This window comes from Chrysochloris asiatica, unplaced genomic scaffold, assembly GCF_000296735.1.
Source record: "Chrysochloris asiatica unplaced genomic scaffold, ChrAsi1.0 scaffold00098, whole genome shotgun sequence".
Classification (NCBI taxonomy): domain Eukaryota; kingdom Metazoa; phylum Chordata; class Mammalia; order Afrosoricida; family Chrysochloridae; genus Chrysochloris; species Chrysochloris asiatica.
Genome location: NW_006408616.1, coordinates 11,238,368 through 11,251,524, shown reverse-complemented (window position 1 = coordinate 11,251,524; position 13,157 = coordinate 11,238,368). Strand labels below are relative to the sequence as shown.

At 37.9% G+C, this 13,157-nt stretch overlaps 1 pseudogene; it reads left to right on the top strand.

The window, feature by feature from the left end:
- Positions 1-13,157, top strand: part of LOC102824234 — a 138,119-nt pseudogene that overhangs the window by 110,566 nt on the left and 14,396 nt on the right.

The window sequence follows — 13,157 nt, the reverse complement described above, 5'->3', positions numbered from 1 at the left end:
ATATATAATTAGTATATTGATTCAGAATATCATCTTATTCTAGATTCCATGAGAGGAAAAATGAGAGCTAATAATAAACATAAAGGTAAGACCAAAAAGTTGGTGAGGAACCTGTGATACAGAATTTGACTTGGCTTTGTTTAGTAGTACACTCTGACTTCTGTCAGAAATGTTCAGTTGTTGACCTGATTCTAAATACTTTATAGTGAAATATGGACTTGCATTAATTGTCTTAGTATCAAACTTTGGGGCAAGTGAGGAACAGATTGGGGAGTAGAGAATAAGGAAGTTGCTCCTTCATCTGGGTAAGAAATGCTCCTTCACTTTGCTTATGGAAATCTCCTCACTATTATATTTGTTGCCATTCTTTAAATATATTTTATGTCTTTTGGAACATGGCATATTTTTCTATTTTCTTTCCTGGATCATTGAATATAAATAACAAAGGAGATATATGAACATTATTTATAAGGTAAATCAGTTTTTGGGTAGCCTCAATTTTAGAGTGGATAATACTTAGGCTGGACTACCTGCTGTAGCACCGCAGGATCAGCACTAGACTGTGAACCACAAGGTCAGCAGTTCAAACCCACCAGTTGCTCTTGGGAAACCCTGTACTGGGATACTGAGTTGGAACCAATTCGATGACACTTAAGAACAACAACAACATTAGCTAAGATATCTGAAGTGGGTCTAAAATGTCACATAATTCCTCAATTGTTTTCTCTGGTGAAGTAGAACCTTGACCCTGTGCACTTTAAAATCCAGGCTTCAACTGTCTGAAGAGATCCAAATTTCCTTACCTTTTAGTTGTCAAATCATTTGAATATAGATTTATGAGGGTAAACTTTAGGAGCACAAGATGTACCCCGGGAGTTAGCTTAACCAAACACTCAGTTCTACTTCTCAGCTTGCTTACTTTATTCTCTACTCACATGATACAATGTTGAGGTTATAATTTACTGTACTTGTGGTGGGAATGAAATATTACTGTGGCAAATTTAAGGATGGACTTAACAGACCTAAAGGTCTTAGGGCACATCTGTTGAATGTTAAATGTCAGTTCACTCATCTCTAGGATGAAGGCAACAAAACCTTTTCTAATCATTGTGAACTGTAAATGAGATTGTATGTTAAATACGAGTGACAAAATGATGTTGAAAATGCAAGGGTAGGGCAAATTAGTGGGCTCACAGTTTGTAGTTTAAGTTTAAGAATCTCAGTGCATCGTTGTTTTTTTTTTTTTGGTGGGAGCAATTTTTAAAACACATGTCAATCAAATCGTGTATCACTATATATAAGGAACTTTGTATAAGATAGCAAAGGGATGAGTAATAAGAATGACTGAAAGTATACTGCAGTTTAGGTTTGAATGACTTTGTTGTATACACCAATGCCAGATTTAAAGAGTAACTGCATCTTCATCATTGTGTTCATTTTTTCCCCTTTTTTTTTGCCACAAGGATGTCCAGTGTTGCATTTGATTCCTGTTGGTTCTGCTGAGATCACATCTCCCAATTATCCCAATGTTTATTCCAACCTGCTGAACTGCAGTTGGACTTTTTATTCAATCTCAGGAAATAAAGTGAAGGCAGTGATTAAAGACTTCATAACAGAAGAATCCTGGAAATGTGAATGGGATTACTTTAATATTTATGATGGACCAGATCAGCAATCTGGATTGCTTGGTAAATTGCTCTGTCTTAAATGATTAGAATTTAAGTGGCAATATGGATTGATGTAATGCGTGTGTACATGAACAACATGAACTATATTTGCCTTGGGAACAGTGTCTTTTGTTGTCAGTAATTTCTAATTGGACCTGTCATCAGAATTTCAGAACATTATTGAGTAAATGGATTGAGAATGAGATCACACTCACAAAATTGACTTTTAATCTCAACCTTTCTTGATTTTCATCTAGTGATTTTATCCCTGTTTGCCAGTGGGGCCATGGTGATTTTGTTACTCTTCAGAGGTAATATGTTATAGGTGTTTTTATTTTCTAAAAATTTTTTTAGACAGCTTTTTTATTTAATCAGTTTTACCAGTATCCCAGTCAAGGTGTAATTTTAAAATGGCAAATTAAAAAGGGAAAGAGGCTAATTAGTTTGAATAATCGTTAGAAATGAATTGACAATATATTGTTTGCCATGCTTGGTAACGTCCTGTTCTGAGACCGACTCACAGAAGAAACCTTTTCCAAGATTTTGTCATCCAGTATTGCATCTTCTTCTTCTGTCTCCACCTTATTCTGCCATGCAGAGTAACAAACAGTAGGAGGTTTTTTGATAATGCCATTTTACGTGGACCTTGACCTATCCTATGCTATTCCAGAATTTATTAGACTAATAAAGTTAGCATTATGCTTTGAAGATCAAAAGTTCCCTAAGTTTTATACTTATCAGTGTGTTTCAGTCTTAGCAGGGTTTCTAAAGCAATTAAGAGAGTAGAGGAAGGTAAGATACAAGATTTTATTCTATTAATTCCATTTAAGATTAATATGAAGTCTCTATGCTATCAGACCCTGAAATTCTAACTCTTGTCAATGCCCTTTAGCCAAAGACTCCTGGAAAGTTAATCAAATTGGGTTTGTTGCAGAGAGAGAGAGAAAATATGCCATGGAAGTCATGAGCTTCTTATGAAGATGTTAGAAAGAACCTATTATATGGACTTTGGTTTGGGTGGAGAGGCTCTAAGTAGTCAGACTTTGCTTTGAATGAGATGCTGTCCAGAAGTGGGAGCATTTTTATGACTACGTATCTCAGTCATAGTTCCCCACTAGAAAAAAAAAGGATTTGTTGCTCTTGTGTTGTTAAAGTGACATTGAGTTGATTCCAACTCATAGCAACCTTGTATAGGGTTTCCAAGGGTTTGACCCATTGGCCATTTGATTCAAACTGAACTTCCAGTGAGGTGCTTATCCTACATGGCCACACCATGATTCCAAAGGAAGGATATAAGATGGGAACTGGTTAAAAAATAATCATCATAATAATAAAAAGTAGCAGTCACTCATTTTAGCTGAGAGGGAGATGATTGCTGTTTTGTTGGTTTCTCATGACCTTGTTTTTGTTTGACCTTGTCATATACTTGAGGTGTTTGATGTTGATGCTCTGTAAGATTGTTTATGTCCAACAGGAGAACTATATGGTCTCCCTGCCAATGTCAGATCAGTACCTACGTGCCAGAGGCTGCTTTTCTTTTTATCACCTTTTAATATTCTCCAACTGACAAATGTTAATCCCCTTTAAAAGTTCTAGATAATCAACATTCTAGAGATGTCAAATGATTACAAATAAGACAACTTTTACTCTTATTAAGAGTTTAGATATTGTTGTTGTTAAGTGCCGTCGAGTTGGTTCTGACTCAATGTGACCTTGTATAGGGTTTCTGAGGAGTGGCTGGTGTGTTTGAACTATGGTTCAAAAGGACCTTGAGGTTGAATGCTTATCTTATGGTGCCACACCAGGACCCTTTGTAAAAGAAGCCATGAACTGAGTAAAACCTCATACAACTTTATTTCCATGAAGTATGCAATTTCTATAAGAATTTTTGAACTATTCAACTTCAAGTCCCAACTCTATTCTCCCAGCTAGTTAGAAGAAGTAAGGAACCACATTATCTTAGTATTGTCTTAGTTACTCTTTTTCTTTGAAATTTCTTTACTGTGAATTGAGTGAAGGTTTTCAGAGCAGACTATGGTTTACATTCAACAAATCATACACTTTGCTTCATCTCAATTATTGCAATCCCCTCCATGTTATCCCAATTCCCACTGCGGTTCTTATTTCCAGTGCACATTCCTTCCCAACCCTTCTGAACTTTTGTCCTTCAGTAAATGTTGCCCTTTTGATCCTCATCAGTTGACCATGATGAGCATACTTTATTAGTGTTGTTCTGCCCATATACCTATCTACTGCTTGTTGTTGTTAGGATCCATCGAGTCAGTTCTGACCCATAGCAACACAGTGTAGGGTTTCTGAGGAGCACCTGGTGAGCTTGAACCACCAACCTTGCAGTTCAGATGACTTGACAGTCCAACGCATTAACCCACAGTGCCACATCAGGACCTTTTTTTTTTTTTTTTACTAAGTATTTTTTTTAGCTAGTGTTTAATTACTTACCTGAATGTAAATGTATCAGAATATAGCTACAAATAGTTTCCACTTTCATCGTTTTTCAGCATCTGAATGAAAATAAATTAGCAAAATTAAGATCCTTCTATACAGGGTCGCTATGGGTCAGAACTGACTCGACGGCACTTAACAACAACAACATATACCCCATAAAGGTAAGACATCAGTAACTAGTCAATGCCATATTAAATGCACAGGCTAAATTCATTCCTAACTGAATGTGTGCCAGGCACACTGGAGATACAATGGTAAGCAAGTCAGCAAATATCATTGTCACTTTCTATTGGGAAGACAGACAATAGAAAATAAATACTCTTTAACAAAAAATAATAATCAAGTTTTTGCTGATTGTCAAAAGTAATCTGAAGGAAATAAATTGCAAAGGTAGGGGATTAATAGTGGTAGGTAGCAACTGCTTTAGTTAGATAATCTTAGAAGGCTTCTTTGAAGAGGCGTATTTGAGACCCCAAGAATGAAAAGGAAACAACCAGTGAAGGAGAAAATAGCAAGTGTTAAGAAGTCCTGGTGTGGCTCTTCAGGTTAATGCACCAGACTGCAAGGTCAGTTTGAACCGCAAAGTTGGCGGTTCAAGCTCACCAGCTGTTCCTCTGAAACTCTATACAGGGTGGCTATGAGTTGGAATCGATCAACAGCACTTAATGACAACAACAACAAGGTGTTTAAAGGTATCCTCTGATGTTCTACCTCTAATTACTCCACCCCAAACATACTGGCTTCTTTCTGTTCCTTAGACTGACTAGGTACATTCCTGAATTTGCTTAGAAAACTCTTCCCCAACTGGCCTCACAGGCTCAATTCCACAGTTCATTCAGGTGTTTGCTCAAATGTTACGTTATGTGAACCTTCCCCGAAGGCTGGTCTAAATGTCCTCTTCCACTTTGGCATTATCATGACCTGACAGAGTATGTATTTATTTGTTTACAGTTTGTGTTCTTCCACCAGAAGGCAAATTCCCTGAGAGCAGGACATTGTCTCTCTTGTCCATGCTATCTTCTCAGTGTCCAGAGATCAGCCTGACAATCCAGAAATGTTTTTATGAAAAAAATAATTGGAAATAAATGACCCTGGTTAGGAAGAGCTTAAGAAACTTGGAAACTGTCAAGAGGTTGAAATGTCTGGGGAATTCACTGAGGACAGACTGAAAGGAGAGAAAGTTGTGGAGAAAGAAGGTTTTGCCCAATTGTGTGTCTGAAGTTATAATAATGAATTCGGATTTGATTCTAATCTAATGAGAAGTCAAACATTTTTGACAGGTGAATAAGTGAAGGATTACTAAGTTTGTGCTCTCTGACCACACAGTGGGCTAAGCACTGGTTGGCAGTCCAAACCCACCAGCCACTCCACAGAAGAAAGGTGAGGAGTCTGTTTCTGTAAAGATTGACAGTCTCAAAAACCCTAAGACACATCTCGACTCTGTCCTCTAGGGTCACTGTGAGTCCCAGCTGAGTCAGTGGCAGTGGGTTTGGGATTGGGTATTGTACGAAGTAGATTATAGGGTTACAGTGAGCTAGGCATACAGTTTGGAGGCTATTATGATAGTCTAAATATATGCTGCTATTTAAATTTTAATTAAAATGAGATAAAATGTGGAATTAGCCACATTTAAAGTACTCATAGCTAAATATGGTGAATGTGTACCAAATTGGACAGCACAGATGTAACATGTGCTGTTATTCTGCAGTAGTATAGTTAATAAGGACCCCTGGTGGTGCAGAGATTAAACACTCTACTGCTAACTGAAATGTCACCGGTTTGAACCCACCAGCTGCTCCATGGGTGAAAGATGTGGCAGTCTGCTTCCCATAAGGATTACAACTTAGAAAACCTTGTGATATATGGAGCTCTGGTAGTGTAATGGTTACGAATTGGGCTGTGAACTGCATGGTTAGCAGTTCGAAACTACCAGCTGTTCTGCGGGAGAAAGATGAGGCTTTCTGCTCCTGTAAAGATTTACAGCCTCGGAAACCCTGTACAGGGTCGCTATGCATCAGAATTGACTCAACAGCACTTAACAACAACAAATATATATGTATATTTGGGAAGACAGACTATATGTATGTATGTGTATATATATATATATATATATATAGTCTCCTGGTGTGGCACTGTGGGTTAATGCACCAGACTGCAAAGCCATTTGAATGGCAAGGTCGGTGGTTCAAGCTCACCAGCTCCTCATTGGAAACCCTATACAGGGTCGCTATGAGTCAGAACCGACTTGTCAACACCTAACAACAGCCACATTCAGATATAATCCTAAAACTTAAATAACTATAAAAATTCCCTAACAATCCTATAGTAATAGGTTGTATTATCTTGAAGCACAGAAAATTTGAGTAACTTGCCCCAGGTAACACTGGTAATAAGATGGCCTTAAAACATAAGTGCTCTAGTTCAAACATCTATATTCCTGGCCACTATACAACACTTAGTAACAGCAACAGTACTAACCACAGAGTCCTAGTGTGGCACTGTAGGTTAATGTGCTGGATAACAAGGTTGGTTTGAACAACAACGTCAGTGGTTCAAGGTCACCAGCCGCTCCTCAGAAACCCTATACAGGGTCGCTATGACTTGGAACCGGCTCAACAGCATGTAACAACAACATACTAACCATGTCAAACCAAAAAATCATACTAACTTCCATCTTGTCAGTTCTGACTCATATGACCCCATGTAGTATTTTCAAAACTATAAATCTTTATGGAAGCAGACAGCCTCATCTTTCTTCCATGGAGAGTCTGGTTTGACTCACCAAACTTGTGCTTAGCAGCTCAATACCTAATCCACAGTAACACCAGGGTAGCAGTCAGGCTTTTTGCTTCAATGTGAGGAAGAACAGTTTATTCAAAACGATACAGTGATAGTTGTTGTTGTTAAGTGCCATCGAGTTGATTCCAACCCATAGCAACCCTGTATAGGGTGTCTGAGGAGCAGGTGGTGAGCTTGAACCACCAACCTTGCAGTTCCAATGGCTTTACAGTCTGACGCATTAGCCCACAGTGCCACATCAGGAGTCCACAGTGATAGTAAGTCATGTCAAATCTTCAAGGCTAGTAACCATATATACTCAGGGTTTAAAGAGACCATTGTGTTAGAGAATTTAACTAAATCATTTCTAAAATTTTTCATTTAAACTATTCCTTTCTCATCCAGTTATCCATCTTAATTCTACAGATTTTATGAATGCATTATCTATGTTTCCATCTTTTAAATAGAAATACTGTACTTGGCAGAACCAAGGATAGAATCATTTCTATATAATTAAGTCCTTCCCTCCAGGTTAACCATTGCTGATATTAACATTTCTGGTTATTTAATCAGCTCTGAAAATTCCTAGTCATATAATTTCGACTTCACATTTTATATCTGTTCACAGGAACATCATATGATACTTCATTAAGTGCTTCACTGAAATCAAGATTCATTAAGTTTATACCATTTTCCCTAGCAGCCATCTAATTAGCTCTTTCAAAAGATGAAATTAGGTTAATTTAATGTGACATGTTAAAAATCCTATGCTGGGTTCACATGACTACTGATTCTTTCTGTAAGTGTTAAAAAACCATCTGTTTAATAATTTGCTCTAAAATGTTGCCGAGGTTTACTTTTGCTTAACAAATACAGTACTTTGTAAATACCAATTCAGTTAATCCAGTGTATTATTTTCATTTTCATTTTATAGATGAGAAAATTGAGGCACTAAGAGAGATTACCAGAACTTGTCAGTTTGTTGTACTGTGGTGGCTTGTGTGTTGCTGTGATTCTAGAAGCTATGCCACAATTATTTTAAATACCATCAGGGTCACCCATGGAGGACAGGTTTCAACTGAGCTTTCAGACAAAGACAGACTAAGGAGAGACAGACTACTTCTGAATATTTAGTCATGGAAAACTTTATGAATACAAGTGGAACGCTGTTAGTACCATATTATTGAATATTTAAACATGATGAAGAGTACCAAGATATTGTTAGATATAGTGCTGAAGATGAGCCCCTCAGGCTGGAAGGCATTCAAAATGTGACTGGGGAGAACTTACTCCTCAAAGTAGAGTTGATCCTAATGATGTGAATGAAATAAAGACCTCAGGATCTTCTTTGCTGATGGGGCACAACTTGAAATGCAGAGAAAAAGCTGTAGACAACCATTAATAATTGGAACATGGAATGTATGAAGTATGAATCTAGGAAAATTGGAAATTGTCAAGAATGAAATGGAATGCATAAATATCAATATCTTAGGCATTAGTGAGTTAAAATGGACTGGTGTAGGCCATTTTGAATTTGACAATCACATGGTTTACTGTGTTGGGAATGACAAATTGAAGATCAATGGCATCACAGTCATCATCAAGAAGAATATATCAATATCTGTCTTGAAATACAACATTGTCTGTGATAGGATAATATCCATGCAACTATAAGGAACACCAGTTAATACCATTATTATTCAAATTTACAACCAGCCACTAAAGCCAGTGATGATGAAATTGAAGAATTCTACCAACTTCTTCAGTCTGAAATTGAACAAACATGCAATCAAGATGTATTGATAATTACTGGTGATTGGAATTCAAAGGTTGGAAAAAAAGAAGAAGGATCAGTTGTTGGAAAATATGGCCTTGGTGATAGAAACAATTCTGGAGACCACACAATCTAATTTTGTAAGCCCATTGATTTCCTCATTGCAAATACCATTTTTAAACAACATAAATGAAGGCTATACACATGAACCTCAGCAGATGAAATACAAAGAATTCAGATTAACTACATCTGTAGAAAGAGACTATGGAAAAGCTTCCATAGTCAAAACAAGGCCAGGAGCATACTGTGGAACAGACCATTAATTGCTCATATGCAAATTCAGGCTGAAGCTGAAGAAAATTAAAACAAGTCCATGAGAGACAAAATATGACCTTGAACACATCCCACCTGAATTCAGAGATCATCTGGAGAACAGATTTGATGCATTAGACACTAAGAATTGTGGGATGACATCAAGAACATTATGCAGAAAAAAAGCAAAAGGTCATTAAGGAGACAAAAAAGAAGAAAAGACCAAATGGATGGAAGAAGAGAACAGACTGAAACTTGCTCTCCAGTGCAGAGCTAAAGCAAATTAAAGAAGTGAAGAGGTACAAGAGCTGAACAAAAATTTTTCAAAGGTCAGCTTGAGAAGACAAAGTCAAATATTATAAGAAAATGTGCAAAGACGTGGAGTTAGAAAACCCAAAGGGAAAAACATGCATAGTATTTCTCAAGCTGAGGGAACCGAATTAAAATTCAAACCTCGACTGGAAAAATTGAAGGCTTCTATGAGTAAAGTATTGAATGATGCAGAGAGCCTTAAAAAAAGATGGAAGGAACAAACAGAGTTACCAAAAAGAAATGTTCCATGTTCAACCATTTCCAGAGATAGCAGGCGATCAAGAGCCAATGATCCTATAAGAACACCCACACTTGCAGCTAATACCCACTTGTCCTGGCTTCAATGACTGGATGATCAGAGCTCAACCAGAAGTAAAAAGAAAAGGGGGGAAAAAAAAAAAGTATTCTCATACAATTTGATGAACTTGACCTACACTCCTCGAAGCAGTAGCTCAAAAGAGGGAATAAATCCTTAAGCAAGAATCATTCCCACCCCCTACACACACAGAGTAGACAGGGATGGGCAACTTGGACATTGACTACCCTAAATGGGGGATGGGGGGCTACAAAGGAACAAAGGAAGAAGTGACTGGCTTACAAGCTTTCAAGAGGGAACCTAGATCTAGAGGGCCTGGAGGAAGGTAGAATCTCTAGTGAGTAGTATCCAATCTGTCTAGGCGGGGTTGATGCAATGAAATGCAGACAGATCTCTTGTGATACAACAGTGAATAATTGTTATCAGGACTGATTGTGAGGGTTGGAAATGTAAAGGTAGACATTTTATAGCAAGGAGGAGAGTGATTAACTTTTCAGTCTAGGAGCGGAGGTCCCTAGGACCATGAAGGGAGAAGAGCAGAGAGCGGGACCCTACCCAGTGAAGCAGTGATGCCTGAAATGGAGCCAGAGATGATGACATGGAGCGATGGAGCAGCTGCAGACTTTAGATCCAGAGAAGGAGAGCAATTGTGTGCTGAAGACCTGGGGGGTACAGGGGAAGGATTGCATGGAGGGGATTGTAAGCATGGCAATGAGATGATATACAATAGAATGAATGTAAAACTAATGTTCTCCCATGTAAACTATCACATAATTCACAATAAAACATTTAAGGGGGAAAAAAAAGAAAATTAAAAGACAATACACACACACACACACACACACACACAAAAAGAGTCAATGATCCTGAAGGAAGGAATTGGCAAAGAACAAGGCACCAGGAATATATGCACTACAGACAGAAATCTTTCAACAACCTAATGTGGCATTAGAAGCACTCGCTCATCTATGCCAAGAAATTTAGAAGACAACTACCTGGCCAACTGACTAGAAGAGATCCGTATTTGTGTCCATTCCAAAGAGAGGTGACCCAATGGAATGTGGAAATCGTCAGACAATATCATTGATGGTCCATGCAAGTAAAGGTTTCCCAAAAATGACTGCAAGCATACATTGACAGAGAACTTCCAGAGATTCAAGCTGGATTCAGAAGAGGACGTGGAATGAGGGCTATCATTGCTAATGTCAGATGGATCTTGGCTGAAAGCAGAGAACACCAGAAAGATGTTTACCTGTGCTTTATTGGCTATGCAAAGGCTTTCAATTGTGTGGATCATGACAAGCTATGGACAACATTGGGAAGTGTAAGTATTACAGAACACTTAATTGTGTTCATCAGGAACCTGTACAACCTGTACATAGACCAAAAATGGCAGTTTTTCGAACAGAAAAAGGGAACACTGAATGGTTTAAAATTAGAAAAGGTGTGTGACAGGGTGGTATTCTTTTATCATATGTATTTAATCTGTATAATGAGCAAATAATCCGAGAAGCTGGATTATATGAAGAAAAATGTGTCATCAAGATTGGAGGACGACTCATTAACAACATGAGATATACAGATAATGCAACCTTACTTGCTGAAAGCGAAGAAGACTTAAAACATTTACTGATTAAGATCAAAGACTCTCTACTTGTTGCATCTATTGGTTGCATCTCACTTTAAAGAAAACAAAAATCCTTAGCACTGGACCAGTAAATAATATCATGATTAAAGAAGACAAGTTTGAAGTTGTCAAAGTCTTCATCTTGCTGAAATCAATCAACACTCATGGAAGCAGCAGTCAAGAAATCAAATGAAGTGTTGAATTACACATATCTGCTCCACAAAACCTCCTTAACATATTGAAGAACAAAGATGGCAGTTTGAGGATTAAGGTATGCCTGACCCAATCCATGGTATTTTTAATAATCTAATATGCATGTATTAGGTTATCAAAAATACCATGGGTGTGGCACTGTGGGTTAATGCGCCAGACTGCAAAGCCATTTGAACTGCAAGATTGGCAGTTCAAACTCACCAGCTGCTCCTTACAAACCCTATACACAGTCACTAAGGGTCAGAACTGACTTGACAGCACTAAAGAACAACAACAATTTGCATGTGATAGTTGGACAGTAAACAAGGAAGACCATAGAAGAATTGATGTATTTGAGTTATGTTGTTGGAGGAGAATATTGAAAATACCATGGACTGCCAAAAGAACAAACTAATCTGCATTGGAAGAAGGGCAGCCAGAGTGCTCCTTTGAATCTAGGATGGTCAGATTTTGTCTCTCATACCTGGGACACATTATCAGGAGGGGCCAGTCCCTAGAGAAGGATATCATGTTTGGTAAAATGGAAGGTCAGAGAAAAAGAGGAAGACCTCCAAAAATCTGGACTGGCACAGTGGCGACAGTGATAGGCTCAGGTGTAGCAACAATTGTGAGGTTGGCCCAGGACCAGGCAGTATTTTGTTGTTTTGTGCATAGGGTCGCTATGAGTCGGTATCAGTTCAATGGCACCTAACAGCAACAATGAATAAGAGGAGTTAAGGAACTTTCCCAGGGTCATGCAATTAATAAATGACTGAAACGGGATCCAAGCTGGCAATTTGGTTATAGAATCTGTATGCATAAGCACTAAGCTATGTTACTTCACTGAAGTTAAATGCCATTGAGTTGGTTCCAACACATAACAACCCTACAAAGGTTTCTGAGGAGTAGCTGATAAATTTGAACCACTGATCTTGTGGTTGACGCCAACCTTACAGTCCAGTGCTTATCTTACAGGCCATACCAGGACTTCACTGGTACTCCCCAAAGCCCCATCATTGAGTATACTCCAACTCAAGAGACTAAAGCTTTACAGAAGCAAATGTAGGAACAACTAGTGTGCTTCAACTGCCCACCTTTTGGTTAGTAGCCCAACACAACCCACAGTGCCACCATGGCTTTGGAAATCTTCCACACCTTTCTAACTTCTCTCCTACCCTCAGTCTCTTTTTTAAAAACTGAGTAACAATTTTTCATTTCCATTATCTTAAAATTCTCAGAGTACACATTGACTCTACCCAGAATTCCCATACTTTTGACATGGTTATATCCCATCACTTCTAGTTCACAAAACTGTTTATTTGAGGGTAAAAATTATGTAGAGGTGGATTATTTCCCAGCTTGCTTTCTGATATTTCTGAAATATATTATTGATTTGTCTTTTTAAAATAATGTTATAATTGTTTTATGTTAGGTGGATTTAAATCCCAGTAGATGAACAGGTACTTGAAGTTGCCTACCACTATCAAGACCACCATCTGAGTTTCTGAATTATGAAAATTCATCTTTATTCTGCACTTGGACAGCCACCCTATTACGTCAGTTTTCTCTTTTATCTTCACTGAAAAGTGCTTTTTTCCCCCCATGATTAGGATCACAGATTGCCATGTTTCATTAAAAAACCAACAACAACAAAATAATTTTAAAAAACCCAACAACTCACTTGAAATCAAGTTGATTCCAACAGTTAACCCT